The 17261-nt window shown below is 34.1% G+C and overlaps 1 protein-coding gene across 4 annotated transcripts in view; it reads right to left on the reverse strand.

The window, feature by feature from the left end:
• Tmlhe (trimethyllysine hydroxylase, epsilon) overlaps positions 1-17261 on the reverse strand; it is a 72477-nt gene that overhangs the window by 34574 nt on the left and 20642 nt on the right. The window contains exon 2 of one of the 4 annotated variants that reach the window (XM_071606830.1): positions 2425-2487. The exons of the other annotated variants lie outside the window; for them this stretch is intronic. The gene's annotated coding sequence lies outside the window, so the exon portion shown is untranslated. The remainder of the gene's footprint in view (positions 1-2424; positions 2488-17261) is intronic. 4 annotated transcript variants of the gene reach the window in all.

Genomic DNA, 17261 nt, shown 5'->3' on the forward strand with positions numbered 1-17261 from the left:
GGAAATAGTTTGCTAACCCTATAGCACCTGCATCATCAGGGCAGGAGGGGTAACAAAGGGAAAAAGGGAAAGGGCCTGGATAGTTGAATGGTTAGGAGCTAAAGGCCGCCAAGCCCCTGACTCCCAGCATCTGCACTGTGAGTACAGTGGAACAGAGCATGACATTTCCAGGAATGTGTCTCCTAGGGAGCAGTGCACACTCCTTTTGGGCCTTCTCTGAGCACCTCTCCCAAGGAGAACAGAGCCTAGGGAGTGGAGCACATCTCTGCCACTGGAAACCACCAACCCATAACCCAGCTTCCTGCTGCCACCCAGAAAAATGTTGTGGCCCATTTGCTTGCCCCAAACCTGTGCCCAGACTGCCACCCTGAGCATCAGCTTCTGACAGCCACCCCATACCCGTTTCCAGGCTGCCCTATACCTCTTCCATGAGTCACCTTAGCCAAAGTTCCAAATACTACAAGGGCAAACCCACACATATTTTTGTAACTATGAGAGTATGTAAAAGAAATGTCTCCATTTTAAATATTTCAGCATGGTGAAAACTGAATCTTTTTATGATTGTCATTGCATTAGCTGTCTTGTGTCAACTGTTTTATTGTGTCTTCCCTCATTATTTGTTTTGTTCCATGGTTCCAATTAATTTTATGTGTATTTTTAATTAATTGGAATTATTACTGATACATCTTTTCATTTTCATCTTTATTCCCTTCCCTTCCTTCTTTCTCCTCTCAGTTTTCCTTTGTCTCCCCACTTTCCCTTTCTTTCTTTTTACCACCTTTTCCAATAAAAGTTAGCATTAATAACACTATCATTGATACTTAACTTTTTAGCCTAGTCTGTATTATTTTCACTCACTTTTCTCACTTATTAGTAGAGTTGTAGAGATCATTAGCAATTTTTAAATATATTAAGTTTTAAATGTATGTTGACAAATGGTTTGCACTTAAATTACCATAGTTACTGGAGGTAACTCTGTCTCAAAGTGGCACTAGTGGTTGAACTTAACACTTTAAATATGCCAATTAGGATGTGCTGACTTTAAGATATATCCCCAGCCCAGGGCTTATTATAAAGAAATTGCTCACTAAGACTCTCACATAATAGAGGAAGAGAAAGCGACCTTAACAGATGCAAAGACATAGGACCTCAGAAAACATGAGGAAACAAGCCAACAAGATGTCTATAAAAGTTTATGTCCCGGGGCTGGGGTTGTGGCTCAGTGGTAGAGCGCTTGCCTCACATGTGTGAAGCACTGGGTTCAATTCTCAGCACCACATGTTAACAAATAAATAAAGGTCCATCAATACTAATAAAATATTTTTAAAAAGTTTATAACCCTCCAAAGACTAAATCCAGAGATAATGAAGTGAATGAAATGAGGGGCAAAGAATTTCAAAAGTTGATTGTTAACATGATCAATGAATTAAAACAAGATCTAAAGAATGGACTAAGGGAGAAATATGGGATATGAGAGAACATTTCAATAAAGAAATTGAGATTCAGAAAAAAAAGAACCAGTCAGATACTTTGGGAATGAAAGTCACAGTAAGTAAAATAAAACTAAGGTGAAAGTCTCTTTAATACATTAGATCAAATAGAAGACAGAAACTCAGTCTGAAGATAAGGTGGACATTCTGGAACATTCAGATAGTATCTAAGAAAAAAGCAAGAAAACACAATCAGAATATCCAAGAACTCTGGAACAGCATCAAGAGACCTAATTTAAGGTTCATAGGTATTTAAGAAGGTATGAGCTAATGGCACTGATAAACAATTCAGTGGAATAATAGAAAAAATCCAAATGTTGGGAATGAGATGGACATACAGATATTGGAGGCATTTAGAACTCCAAATACACAAGACCAGAAAACAACCTCTCCATGACACATTATAGTCAAAATGCCAGAAATCTAGTTCCAGGGAAATTTTTAAAAAGCTGCAAGAGAGAAATATCAGGTCACCTACAGAAGAAAACCAATCATAATAACAGCAGATTGCTCAGCAGAACCCTTAAATTCAGGAGGGATTGGAACAATGTATTTCAAGCCCTGAAAGATTGCCAAGCAAGAATGCTATGTCCAACAAACATATCTTCAAGATCAAAGAATAAATAAAAACTTTCCAAGATAATCATAAACTCAAAGAATTCATGACAACTAAGCCAGCATTGCAGAAAATACTTAAAGAAATCCTATATAGTGAAGAAGATTAAAACAACCAATAGAATTCATGAAAGTGTAACTCATGAGAAGAGTAGCTAAGCAAATGAGAATTAAGTTCAAATCAAACATTAGAAAAAAAAAATGGCAAGAAGCCATAACCTCTGCATACGTCCGAACATAAATGGTCTCAATTCTCCAATTAAAAAAAAAAAAAAAAAAAAACACTGACACATTGGATTAAAAAAGAAGACCCACTTACAGGCAAAGACAGCCACCAGCTGAAAGTGAAAGAATGGAAATCGATACACCATGTCAATGGAGCCTGAAAATAAGCAGAAGGAGATACTCTTATAACTGACAAAGCAGACTTTAAGTCGAAATTAATCAGAAGAGACAAAAGGTCACTTTATACTGATAACAAGAAGATATAATGATAGTAAATATTTATGGCCCAATCATAAATTACATAAACATTACCTAATTACATAAACACTATTCAACCTAAAGACTTGGATATACCACAATACAATAATTCTGAGGGATTTCAACACAACTTTCTCACCAATGGTCATGGCCATCCAGATATAAACTCAGTAAAGACTCTTCAGACCTAAAGCACATTATAAATCAAATGGACCTAACACACACACACACACACACACACACACACACACACACACACACATATATGAAAGAGAGTGAGAGAAAGAGAGAATATTTCTTCCAAAAACACGCATATTCACTTTCTTCTCAGCGGGTCATGGAAATTTCTCCAAAATTGACCATATTTTAGGCCACAAAACATGTCTCAGAAAATACAAAGAAGTTTATATAATTCTTTGCATCTTACCAGATCATAATGAAGTAAGATTAGAAATTAGAAATCAACACTAAGAAAAATTGCAGAAACTATATAACCACATGGAGATTAAACAATACAGTTTTGGGTAATGAGTGTATTATAGAAGAAATCAGGGGAGACATTTAAGAAGTAAAACAATTATAGAAACACAACATACCAGAATCTGTAGGACACAACAAAGGTGGTTCTGGTAGGAAAGTTTAAAGCTGTGAGTGCCTACATTAAAAAAAAGAAAGATCCCAAATAAATAACCTGATTATATGTTTTGAGGCCTTAGAAAAACAAGAACAAACCAATCTCAAAATCAGTAGAAAGAAATAAGTAATAAAGATCAGAGCCAAAATTAATGAAAATGAAAAAAGGTAAAAGGATAAATGAAACAAAAGTTGGTTCTCAGAAAAGGTAAACAAGACTGATAAGCCCTTAGTCAAAATAAGCAAAAGAAAATGAGAAAAGACCAAAATTTTAAAAAACAATAACAATAACACAGATGAAAAAGGTGTAACAAAACAGACATCACTGAAATACACAGGATCATAAAGGAGTAGTTTGAAAACTTATATTCTAGTAAATTGCAAAATCTAGAAGGAATTGACAAAATTCTGGACACATACAACCTACCAAAACTGAACAGTGAGGATACAGAAAACTTAAATAGATAATAACAGGCAATGAGATTGAAAAAGCAATAAAAAGCATTCCAACAGGGAAAAAAAAAAAGCCCAGGAAGAGATGGGTTCTCAGATGAATTCTACCAAACCTTTAAAGAAGAATTAATGCCAGTGTTTCTCAAATTATTCTCTGAAGTACAAATCAGTAGGAGATACTGCTCCAAACTCATTGTCAGTATCACACTGACACCAAAACCAGATAAGTACACATTCAGGAAAGACAACTATAGACCAATATCCTTGATGAACATGGATGGAAAAACCCTTCAATAAAATATTAGCAAATCATATTCAGCAACACATTAAGGAGATTGCATATCATGATCAAGTTGGTTTCATTCAAGTGATGCAAAAATGGTTCAACATACCTTAATCAGTAAATGATTCACCACACAAATAGAATCAAGGACAAAAATCACATGATCATCTCAATAGATGCAGAAAAAGCCTAAAACAAAATTCAGCACCAAGTCATGATAAAAAAAAATTGTAGAAACTAGGAATAGAATGAACTTACTTCAACACTCTAAAAGCTATATATGACAAACTCAAAGCCAACATCATACTGAAAGGGGGAAAAATCATTTTCTCTAAAATCAGGAAGAAGAAAAAGATGTCCACTTTTAGTATTCTTATTCAGTGTACTTGAAAATTTAGCCAGAGCAATTAGGAAAGAGAAAAAAAAATGAAAGGAATAGAAATAGGGATAGAAAGAAGTCTAATTGTCTCTATTTGCAAATGATATGATCCTACATTTATAAGATCCTAGAAGCTTCACAAGAAGACTTCTAGAGCTGATGAATCAATCAAGTTAGCAGGACACAAACTCAATATATAAAAATCAGTAGTTTTTCTATATACTAATAATTATTATAGTGAGAAAGAAATCAGGAAGACAATTTATGATGGCCTCAAAACAAAACAAAACCTACCTTGGAATAAATCTAACCAAAGAGGTGAAAAACCTCTATCAAAAAAAAATTTAGAATGCTAAAGAAATTGAAGATCTTAGACGATAGAAATATCTTTCACATTCATGGATAGGCAGAATTAATATTGTGAAAATGGCCATATTACTAAAAATGATCTACAGAATCAATGTAACCCAATAAAAATATCAATGACTGTCTTCACAGAATTGGAAAAAAATCTCAAAATTCATATGGAAGAATAAAAAGGCCCAGAATAGCCAAAACAATATTGAAACAATAAGAGTAATAGTGAAGACATCATAATACCTGATCTCAAATTATACTACAGAGCTATAATAACAAAACAGCATACTATTGGCATTAAAAGAGACATGAAGACCAATGGAATATAATAGAAAACACAGAGACAAATACACATAGATACAGCCATAAGATCTTTGACAAGTTACTAAAAATGTATCTTGGAGAAAAGACAACCTTTTTAACAAATGGTGCTGGCAAAACTGAAGATCCACATGCAGAAGAGTGAAACTAAGTCACTACCTCTTGCTCTGTAGAAAAATCAACTCAAGTACCATTCAGCGAGGCATATAACCCAGAAATCAGTATTTCAGACTTGATACCTTACTTTTAACATTTCTTCTTGATTGCCATTTATCAAGTCATAACACCTTTTATCTGATAAATGAATCTCAATCTCGACATGCTGCATTATAGCTCTAATTGTCACCATTCCTGTCTAGGCCCATCCTTATTTCTCATTCAAAGACTAAAATAGCTTCCTAACTGATTTATTCATATCCACTTTTGCCTTCCCTTCAAACCATTTTGCACACTGTAGGAAGAGTGAACCAAAATAGACATGTCAATATGTAGCTCCTTCGGGTATGATCCAATGTCTTTATGTTATATAAGTTATGTTACACTACCTATTCCTGAGCACCCTGTAACTCCACTTCCTGCTATTTACCATCTTATACTTTATTGTTTACTGTCAGATTCATCATGGTCTTTCTTGGTTTAAAGAAACTTATATTAACATTCTCTGTTGCCTCAGACTGGAGGCTCTTTTGTTCATATTTCAAGAATCATCTTAGATACCATTTCATCTAAGAAGTCTTCCATAAAAACTCAGACCTTTCTTTTGTTTTCTCAAAGTACTCTAGTTATGTCTTTTTTTCTTTTTTAAAATATATTTTTAGATGTTGATGGACCTTTATTTAATTTATTTATTTATATGTGGTGCTGAGAATCAAACCCAGAGCCTCACACATGCTTGGCAAGCACTCTACTATGAAGCCACAACCCCAGCCCCATTCTCTTTTTTCTTAATACATTATGTTGAAATTATACATTTATATGTCTTTTCCCCAATAATACTTGGCATTCCTCAATAGGAAGACCTACATATCTCATTCATTTTGTGCTCTAACATCTAGCATGGTTCCTAGCAGTTAGTAGAACTCCATAAATGTTTGTGAGAATTGGATTTAATTAGACTTCTTTTAGCTTCTTAGCCTCCTTAAAACTTAACTGATGTCTGCTCTAAATCTTCACTTAAGTAATAAAATATAAAAAGGTAGGCTTTCTAGCAGATCATCAAAAATTCTTCCTTGCCTATATTCTGTTAATCTTTGAATATAGTAATTTAATTAATTAATACAAAACTAGATTAATAATAAAATCCACATTCTGTTACACAGAAAAGACTTGTTAAAAGTTTCGCTGAAATTTCATTCATTCAACATATACACTGTGTCTGTCATATTTCCATCATTCTCTTACTTATCAAAAATAAAATTAGATTTGTGTTGAATGATTTTATTGATAACTTTTCAATTTTCTAAGTACTCACTTATTTGAGGATCTGTTCTATAAGTTAACCCAGGATAATTTTAGCTCATTCATTAATAGATTGACAATTCCCCTTCTTTTTTGTTAGAAGTGGTAATAATATTTACATTAAATCCAGTTATAAAATTCCTCTCTTATTTTTACTTAATCCCCTTGATCACTTGAGTATAGTTCAATAGTATCATCTGAGCTATAATTTACCCATGCCAGGAGATAAGTACTTTCTCTGACAACAGAGTATAGATATTGTATTCTTATCTTTACAAATATGCATTTCTACAAGCCCAAAGTAATTCTGGGCCTTCCAAATACTAATCCTTTAGGCACATGCCACCCACCTGTTAATATTTATCCTTGCTTTTGTGCCCTTCTTTTTTATCTTTAATGTATTATAATTTTTAAAGAGGAACTATGAGCTCATTGTAAAACTTCCCATGTAACCCTATGATTTTCCTTTAATAGAATGATTTGCTGTTTCATAGTCAAAATTATGTTTTTGAGAGCTTCCCAACCTTTAGAGTCTAAAGCCATCTTAATGTAAATTAAGGTCCAACAAGTATCAATCACAATAGCAGAAACTTTTGGAGAACAGCCATAGCTAGAAATTCTAGTCAGAGTAGGCAATTACATAATAGGTCAATCTGAATATTTTCATGGTTATTACTTAGGAAGAAGCATTACCTCCTGAGAGGCTTAAAGCCAAGAGTCCATTTAGCTCCTGTCAATTTTTCCTTCCAAATGTCTTTCAGATTTGTCCTTCTCTTTCCATTCCTATAGATCCTTCATCACCTCATACCTGGACTATTGCCATAAACTAGATGGTTTCTCATATCTAGTCCACCCATATTGGAATCCATTTTCCATATTATTGCCAGATTAATCTTCTTAAAACACTTTCATCATGTCACTCTCCTGCCTGAGACCTAGCTCAAATGTCACCTTCTTCATAACATATTCCCAGCGGTCTTAGGAATAGTTAGTATTTTCATAGGTCTCTCTGTACATATCCTTATTAGTACACTCACAACATTTACAGTAATAGTCTGTTTAATTATTTTTTCACTTGCCATTTGCTGTGAGCTCTTTGAGGGTAGGCAAAAAGTTTGTCATCTCTTTACAATGGCACTCAAGGCAAGGCTTTACATAATTTGGGCCCATCTATCTTTGCCACACCACCTCATGACCATCACATATATTATCTCCTCTACCTACTATGCTCTTACTCTCATTATTTCCGCTCACATTCTAGGTCTCAGATTAAATATCAATTCATTGAGAAACTTTCTCTGACAATTTTATTAGCTAACTGTTTGAGGACATGTATATTTCTCATCTGATTACACAATGTATTCATGCATCAAAATATCACCTGGATGCTAAGCACAGTGGCACATGGATGTAATCCCAGAAGTTTGGGATGGCAAGTTCAAAGACAACCTCAGCAACTTAGCAAGGCCCCAAGTAACTCAGTGAGACCCTGCCTCTAAATAAAAAAATAAAAAGGGTTGGGGTGTGGCTCAGTGGTAAAGTGCCACTGGGTTCAATCCCCAGTACCAAAACACACACACACACACACAGACACTGTTAATAGCTCATTGATTAATAGATTGACAATTTTTGTATTTTAATGTATTAGTTAAAATTAAATTGGATTTTAAAATAAACTATGAAGTATTGATTAATTGACCAATTTAATAAGCATTTATTGACTGTCTACTTTGTGACAGGCACTTTCTTAGCACTTAGAATATATCAATGGACAAGGCAGATACAAAGTTCTGCTTTCATAAAGCTTATCTTCTGGTGGGAGATGGTTAATAGTTAAAGATAAACAGAATATGTAAATTATACAGTATATTAGAGAGTGATAAAAGCTATGAAAAAAAAACAGTGGGATGAAAAAGTACACTGGAGGTTGGACTTTTACCCATGGCAGTCAAGATAAGCCTTATTGAGAAACATGAAAATTGATCAAGAGAGAAGTTAGTCATGACATCTGGGTAAAGTAGGCCTTAGATGTAAAGGCTGTAAGGTGCAATCAAGTCTGTTGTGACCAAAGAACAGCAAAGAATAAGTATGGCTGGGACACAGTAAGCCAAGTGTATAATAATAGGAGATAAAATCAGAAAGGTGGGGATGGGTGGATCATATTATGTAGGGTCTTGTAAGCTAATATATACAAATTTCATTTTTTACTCTGATAGAAGTGATGGATCATTGTAGGGTTTAAAAAGAAAAGAAGCATCCCTATGACACATTTTAAATGGATTGTTCTGGCTATTTTATTAAGAATAAACTGTAAAAGGGCCAAGAAAATAAGGAAGGAGACCTATTAGTAGGCTATGAGATATCACAGTTACTGCAGAAAAAAAATGGCAATGGCTTACCTAGGGTGGTGTCAGTGGAGATGGTGGAGTGGAGTAAGAGTCTTCATAGTTTTGAAGGTACAGACAAGATTTGCTGATTAACTGGATATAGGATGGGAGAATAAGAATGAATGATGGTCCAAGGTATTTGGACTGAGAAGTGAAAGGTTGTAATTGTCTAGGGGAATTGTGATGGGGAATACTGTAGCTTTGCAGGAAAAGGATGAATTATGATGTTAGATTTGTGATATCTATTAGACTTCTAAGTGGAAATATTAGAGAGGTAGCTGGATATTTGAGTCTTGAACTCAGGGAAGAGATATAAGCTGAAGATAGAAATTTGGGAGTTGTCCCATACTTGGTATTTAAAGTCATCAGACTGGATGAATCTACCTAGGTAATCAGTGTAGATACAGGAAAAAGAAAAGATCAATATCCTTGTTAATTTCTCCTGGATCTCTTTTCCTTTCCTTTAATATACTTATTATAATTTATAACTACATATTTACATTGTATTAATTTCTGTGATTATTTGGCTAATGTAGGCCTTATTGAACAAAAGCTCTAAGAGCAGGATTTATGCCATTTTTCCTGACCACTGCCAGCATAATAACTAGAAAAATAATATATTAGATTATATGAATTAAAAAATGTCCCTTTATATCAAGATCACAAAATTAAATGCCAAAAGGGGCTGGGCAAGTAGCATAAGTAAGTTGAGTATGAGAGAGAATGGGTTGTGGAGAGAGGGTGAACTGAAGATCTGGCAACACAAGACCTAACTGGCAATAATAAGCTGGAGAGGAGACAGATATACATATTATACATGAAGTCTTTCAAATTGTAATGTTTACAAATGTATCAGCTCAAGTCCTCTTAAAAAGACGATGTCATGGTAGGAGTAGATGTGCAAGTAATTTATTGGTGAAAAATACATGTAAATAAGAAATGCAGTGAGTCTGAAAAGACTGGGGGAGCTGTCACATGATGATACATGTCCCATCCCTGTGGAGAAGAGAGGGAAGGAAGAAAGATTTAGACTGCAATGTTGTTTAAGTGTCTTCAAGACAAAGGTTGCCATTAGAAGAATCTGGGTCACCAGGGAATGGACCTTCATTAGAATTCTTGCCATGATCATTCAGTAGTTGATTGAAAGCAGCCCACAGGCCTTGACAGGAAAACAATGATTATAGAACATTAGCAGCTGGGCCCTTGGTCAATAATATTGACTTCAGTTGGAGATTTTAGAGGCATTTTGTGGTGGGCACCACAAGAACTAAATTCAACACTTTTCCGGTAGTGGCCAAAACACTATGGACCCAAAACACATCATTTTAAGTTATATTCAGCTGAAATATGGACAGTTAACAACCTCTGCCCTAGTCACTAATATATACTTCACCATCAATGTGTTAGTGTGTATGTGTGTGTATTCATATTCTGAGGTAGTCCAAAATTGATCACCAATAGCATCTATGTAGTAGGGTTTAAGGTACCAGGTTAGAACATGAAAAGCTTTAGCCAAGGTGGATTTGAAATTCATGATCAGAATAGAAAGGTGGTTTCATAGTATGAAATATCAAAAAGAACAATCCAAAAAGAAAAGGTGTGAGTTAAAGCCAACTATCTACAAGCATTGTAGTAGAATAGATAATGAAGTTGAAAAACAGAAATAGATGATAATAACTAAGTGGAGCATTTCAGACATATTTTACTTGAAAGAAGAATCATCACTGTTACATATGCTTTAGAGTCAAGAGTCTGCTATGAAAGAAACAGGAGTTTAAAATTGGGGGTCTGAAAAGCAGTGACAACTGTAACCCTTGGTGACAGATAATAAATAATGTCATGTAGGACATGGATGATTATTTCATCAATGTATCTACATAGTGAATATGGCTTATGGGTACTGTAAATCAGGTCAGCATAGTTTGAGGAAAAATTTATGCCAAACAAGGGTTGTCTACAGTCAAGAGTAGGCATGGCTGTCCTTTTGGTTTCCTGATCTTTCCTTGGTTTCAAGTGCATGAACCTTATTTCTAAGTGCCATAGGACAACGTGTCAGATACAGTGCCACCAAAGGTCTTAAAGAGACTTCTTACAAAGACCAGAAGCACACTGGGGTGGCATCATGATACAGGCAGAAAAATTGGGCTTGCACTTAGTTTGTCAGAACTTGCACAAACGCATCTCAATCATATATTCCATCTTTGGGTACCAAGTCAGGTTTTTCTGAATGCTTACTAGGCTCTGTTAAGTACAGGTGTTGGTCTACCATTGCTTCGGCATGAAATATACTGACCATAGTTATCACTACACCCTTAAGAGGCTGGCTTTAGAGTGGGGATAACATACTTGCACTCTGGAGTGACATTTGACTGCTGAGTGTAATCAGAGTATGGGAACAGAACCTTATTACCCATCTGGGCATCTCCTACAATGCTTTGTTGGAGAGATCCCTTTCTAAAATGTGTAGGTGTTGTGGGATAAAATGGCGTATAAATGAAGAGTACCATGAATGCTTTAGCCTGCTGCCCAGGGACAATTTTGAATCTTGGAAGCTATGATAAGTAGCTAGAAAAAATGTTCTAATAGAAGTAATGGTATATGTTTAGTGTCTTTAAAATGAAACCTGAATCACGCCTGTGTGCATATAATGTGCTTCTAGAAAGCTTAAGTAGAACAAGCTGAATTCAAGGTTAGCAATTATATTCTTGCACTCTGTCAGTTGATAAATTAGTATACTTAAAACAAAAGCAGTATATTTTCTCAGGGTCACACATGACAGATGTGTTGTCAACTGCAACAGTATTGTCTCTTTGAAGGGCAGACCATGGTGACACCAGAATTGTTGTTTCAAGGATAGATTTTTTTTTTTTTTGAGAGGCAAGTATAAAAATCCAAGGAGGATTTCTACCAGTGTCTAAAAAGAAAGGTTAAGAGCACTGCTAAAACAAGGAAAGAAACCATCAGATGTAGTCCAAAGAGGATCTCCTAATATGGGAAGGTAGAATTGTGGTCACAAGAAATAAAAGGTTACAATGACTGTTCATTATGAAGGATAAGGCCGAAGTACAACAGGTGAAACTAATAGCAAAGCTGGTTTCTGAGAGAATCAAATGAGAGATAATGTTCATGATTTCTCCATACTTAGCTAGTTATGTGCCAGGACACTCTCTTTCATGAGTTGAGGTATCAAGCTGACAGATTAGGTTCTACTTATAAGATACCAATGATCCTGACCATGGTGTTGATTATACTTGACCTTGGAATGCTGTCTTCTCTCTTTATAAAATCTCTATTAATTTTTAAAATATTATTTTAAATTCTATTATTCAAAAATCCTCCCTCATGTCTTGTGAACTACACAGATTTTTGTTTTTCTTGATGGACAATGGTACATATTATTTGAACCAAACATTCTAGTATTGTCTTGATTTGAAATTTTGCCCCAATTGATTCAATTATATAAGTTTTGCCTCTTCAGCTAGTCTGTAAACTCCATGAATTCAAAGGATAAACTTCTTTGTCACTCCAAAAGTGTCATGTATTTTGTGGTAATTAAATTAAATCAAGATCCAATAATCATTGGTTACAGAATAATCAGAAATGCCTGAATGGGTACAGCTGGAAATGCCAGTCAGAGTAGGCAATCACATAAGGGCCAACTTCAATCTTTTCAAAGAGAGAAAACAGCCTCTCTTGAAAGGCATTTTACTTCCTGAATGACTGGCAGTTAAATTTGATCTGAAAGTTTGCATTAGGAATTGAAATAAAAACAAATTTGCCTTTACTTTTTGTGCAACACAAGAATCAAACTAAGAATGTGAAATACCAAATGTCCTAAGTTTTAGCTTAAAATACAATACAAAACAAACTATCCAATTGTAAAAAATAAATCATTCAAAATAATTGCTTAAAATAAATATACAAGGACTTTGGAAAGGCTTAGTGAAGAGTTCAGTAAAACTGCTTCCCAAAAAATGAAATAAAATGGATAAAGTTGTCAGAAACAATCCCTTGATGACTCTGGAAATTAACTAAAATCATAAAACAAATTAAGAAGCATTAATTCAATAAAAACTACTGAAACTTGGTTAAGAATAGTAGGAATCTGTGGGATGTAAACTTGGGGTTCTTCCTAATTCCTACCAGATCCATGGCATGGCAATTCTAAATGCACAATAGAAGCTCTAAGGATTGATATCTCCATTAATGGAGGGTGTTGCCATGATTTTCAGCAAAACACAATATAGCCCATATCTAGTGGCACTTTTTAAAACAACAGCAATCTCAGTGGTAAACAACTGAGACAGCCAATAGCATAGCTAGTCTATGGTTTTGATACTGGTCCCTGGAAGTTAAAAACTCCAAGAAATTTAACAGGGATATATTCAGGGAATAAGACAACCAAAGTAGGCCTTAAATGCTCTCACATATTCCTGGGGATCTGGCAGACTATATGTGTGTGAAAAACTGTGCTTAGTAGAAGTCAAAATGTACTTAACTCTGAGACAATGTAAGGCATTTTCCACCCAGAAAAGTAAGAGCTAGGACAGGGTTATAAATAGCCTGAATTTTCAATGTGTTTCCTGTTTCACATGCAGATGCATTGGTAAAGAGTAGCACACTACCTTTGCTGTTTTAAAATTTCAATCATGATCTCTGACCAACCATTAACTGAGCTCTTAGGTATGCCGAAATAGAGATAATATTATCTAAAGTGTCCAGTTTTCATTTTAAAATGAGACAAACAAAAAGAATGTGTGATCCATATGTGAGGAGAAGAATTAGTCAATAAAGACTTTTTGTGTAGGGCTCATATGTTAAAATATGTTCAAAGAGTTAAAGAACCCATGTTTAATGTATGACTGCAACAAGTTATCACATAGAGAATATCAATAAAAAGAGACAGAAATTATAAAAAAGAATCATATGGGAACTCTAAAGTTGAAAAACATAATAGCTGGAATGAACAATTCACTAGGGAGACCACATGAAAGATTTTATCTGGGAAGAATGAATCAAAAAGTTTGAAGATAAATGAAAGAGATGATTTGATCAGAAAAATAAAAAGGAAAAAGAATTGAGATAATTTAAAAGAGCCACAGAAGGAGAAATGCAAACTTTCACAGAAAAACAAAAGTTAATGGAGTTTATCACAACTAGGAATTACTAAAGAGTTCTATGTGTTGAAATAAAAGCCTGCTAACTAGGGGCTGAGGTTGTGGCTCAGCGCTTGCCTAGCACGTGTGAGGCACTGGGTTTGATCCTCAGCACCGCATATAAATAAATAAAAGATCCATCAACAACTAATAAAAATGTTTTTTTAAAAAGCCTGGTAATTAATAACAAAAGCACAAAACTCAATGGTAAATACAGTTATATTCAAAGTACTGTAGGACTGCAGTGGTAGTGTGTAAAGCAATTTTATTTCAACAAATGATGAGACATAACTATTAAAAATAACAATGACCAAAATAAAATTTCAAGGAATATAGATTATAAAATCTAATAAATATTTCTATCAAAACAAAAAAATGTAGGTGAGGAGAAAGTAAAACTATGGAATTACTGTTATATGATCAAACCTAATTAGTTATCAGCTTGAAAGAATCTTGTATAAAATGTTTTATGTAAGGGGCTGCAGTTTGGCTCAGCGGTAGAGCACTTGTGTAGCACGTGCAAGGTCCTGGGTTTGATCCTCAGCACCACATAAAAAATAAATAAATAAAATAAAGGTATTGTGTCCAACTACAACTAAAAATAATATTAAAAATGTTTTATGTAACCTTCGTGGAACTGACAAAGCAAAATATCTGTAATAGATGAACAAAACATAAAAAGAAAGGAGTCAGAGCATTCTGCTAGACAAATTACCAAATCATATAGGAAGATAGCGAGAGAAAGAAATTTTCAGTCAACAAGTTTGAAGACAGATGAATAGAGATTATTTGATTGAAGGAACACGAATTTAGAAATATAGCATATAAAAAACAACCAAAAATTGCAAAGCGGAAGTAGTCTTTACCTAATATTTTTTTTCGTTGTAACTGGATTAAATTCTCTAATCAGAAGACACAGAGTAACTGAATGGATTAATTAAAAGATCCAATTGTATTCTTCCTATTAGAGACTCAATTCACCTTTAAGGACATTCATAGATTAAAAGCAAAGGAATGAAAAAATAAATTCTATTAAAAACTGAAAAAGCAAGGATATCAAAAAGACTTCAACAAGAGATAGAAAAGATCATTATATAATGTTAAAGGGGTCAGTTATCCCAAGAGGATATAAAATTTGTAAATATATGCATCCAACATTGGAGAACATATAGAAAGGAAATGTTAAAGGATCACAAACATGGAAAGTAAACATGCTTCTCAATAACCAATGGATCAGAGAAGAAATCAAAATGGAAATTTGAAAACAGTTTGAGACAAATGAAAATGGAAACATGGTCTGAGATGTAACTCAGTGGTAGAGCACTCCTGGTTCCTTCCTCAGCATATGCAGAGGTGCGTGCACACACACACACACACACTGAAAAAGAAGGAAAAGAAAGGAAAGGAAACACAACATACCAAAACTTACAAAACTCACAAAAAGCAGTTGTAGGAAAGTTTAAAATAAATGCTTTTATCAAGAAAGAAGAAGATAGCATATAAATAACCTAATGTCATAAATCAAGGAACTAAACAAAGCCCAAACTTAGTATAAGGAAGGGAAAAAATAAAGAGCAGAAATAAGTGAAATAAAAAGATAAATGAAGAATTTGTTTCTTGAAAAGACAAACAAACAAAAATCAACAGTCTAAGAAAAAAGAAGATTCAGATTTATGAGAAATAAAAGAGAAGTCATTGTGAATGATACCACAGAAGTATAATGGAACATAAGAAACTACTAGGAACAATTGAATTCCAAAAATTTTGATAATCTAGAAGAAATGGACAAATTCATACAAACAGACAGCCTACCAAGAATAAACAATGAATAAACAGAAAATCTGAACAGACTGATAACAAATAAGGTGATTTAATCAGTAATAAAAGTCTTCTATCAAAGAAAAGTCCAGGATCCTGTGTTTTAACTGCTTAAGTATTCTACCAAATACTTAAAGTATAATTAACACCAGTCCTAAAAAAATTTTTCTTAAACTCTTCAAAAAATGGAAGGAAAGCTTCCAAACACTTTTTATGAGGCCAGCAATCCCTTGTTATCGAGGCCAGATAAGGACACTATAGGCCAAGAAAATTACAGGCAAATATTCTTGATGAATATAGATACAAAAGTTCTCAGCAAAATACTAGCAAACCAAATTAAATGATGCCTTAAAAGAAATACACACTTGATCAAGAGAGATTTATCCCTGGGATGCAAGAATGTTTCAATATACACAAATCAATGAATGTGATAGACTACATTAAGAATGAAGGATAAAAATTATGTGTCGGGCTGGGGTTGTGGCTCAGTGTTAGAGTGCTTGCCTCACACATGAGAGGCACTGGGTTCAATCCTCAGCACCACATAAAAATAAATAAAATAAAGGTGTTGTGTCCATCTATGTCTAAAAAATATTTTAAAAATCAGATGATCATTCCAATAGATGTAGAAAAGGCATTTAACAAGATTCAACATCTTTTCATAATTAAAAAAACTCAACAAATTAGAAATAAGATGGGGTTGGGGTTGTGGCTCAGCCGTAGAGCACTTTAATCTAGCATGTGCGAGGCCCTGGGTTCAATCCTCAGCACCACATTAAAAAAAAAAAAAATAAAGGTATTGTGTTCAATTACAACTAAAAAATAAATATTTAAAAAAGAGGAATGAACAGCAACATAACAAAGGCCATATGTGACAAACTCACATCTACCAACATACCTAATGGTGAAAAGCTGAAAGCTTTTCCTCTAAGATCAGGAACAAGACAAATATGCCCACTGTTAAAACTTCTACTCAATACAGTATCGGACATCCTAGACAGAACAATTAAGCAAGAGAAAGGAATAAAATGTATCCACATTGAAAAGGGTGAAGTAAAACTGTCTCTGCAGATAACATGATCTTTCATATAGAAAACCTAAAGGCTTCACCAAAAACCTATTAGTACTAATAAATATAGGAAGTTGTAGGGAAAAAAAATCAAAATGCAAAAGTAAGCATTTTTATATGCTAACAGCAAACTATCTGGAAAAGAAATCAAGAAAACAATCTTATTTACAATAATGTAAAAAGACTTAAAAGTTAATTTAACCAGGGAGGTGAAACATCTGTATGTATTATAGTAAGTAAAATATGCCAGCATGGGAAGAAAATTACTGTATGATCGCACTTATATGTGCAGTGTAAAAAAAGTGGAATTCATGGGCTGGGGTTGTGGCTCAGCAGTAGAGCGCTCACCTCGCAAATGC

The sequence above is a fragment of the Marmota flaviventris genome, chromosome X, assembly GCF_047511675.1.
Source record: "Marmota flaviventris isolate mMarFla1 chromosome X, mMarFla1.hap1, whole genome shotgun sequence".
Taxonomy (NCBI): domain Eukaryota; kingdom Metazoa; phylum Chordata; class Mammalia; order Rodentia; family Sciuridae; genus Marmota; species Marmota flaviventris.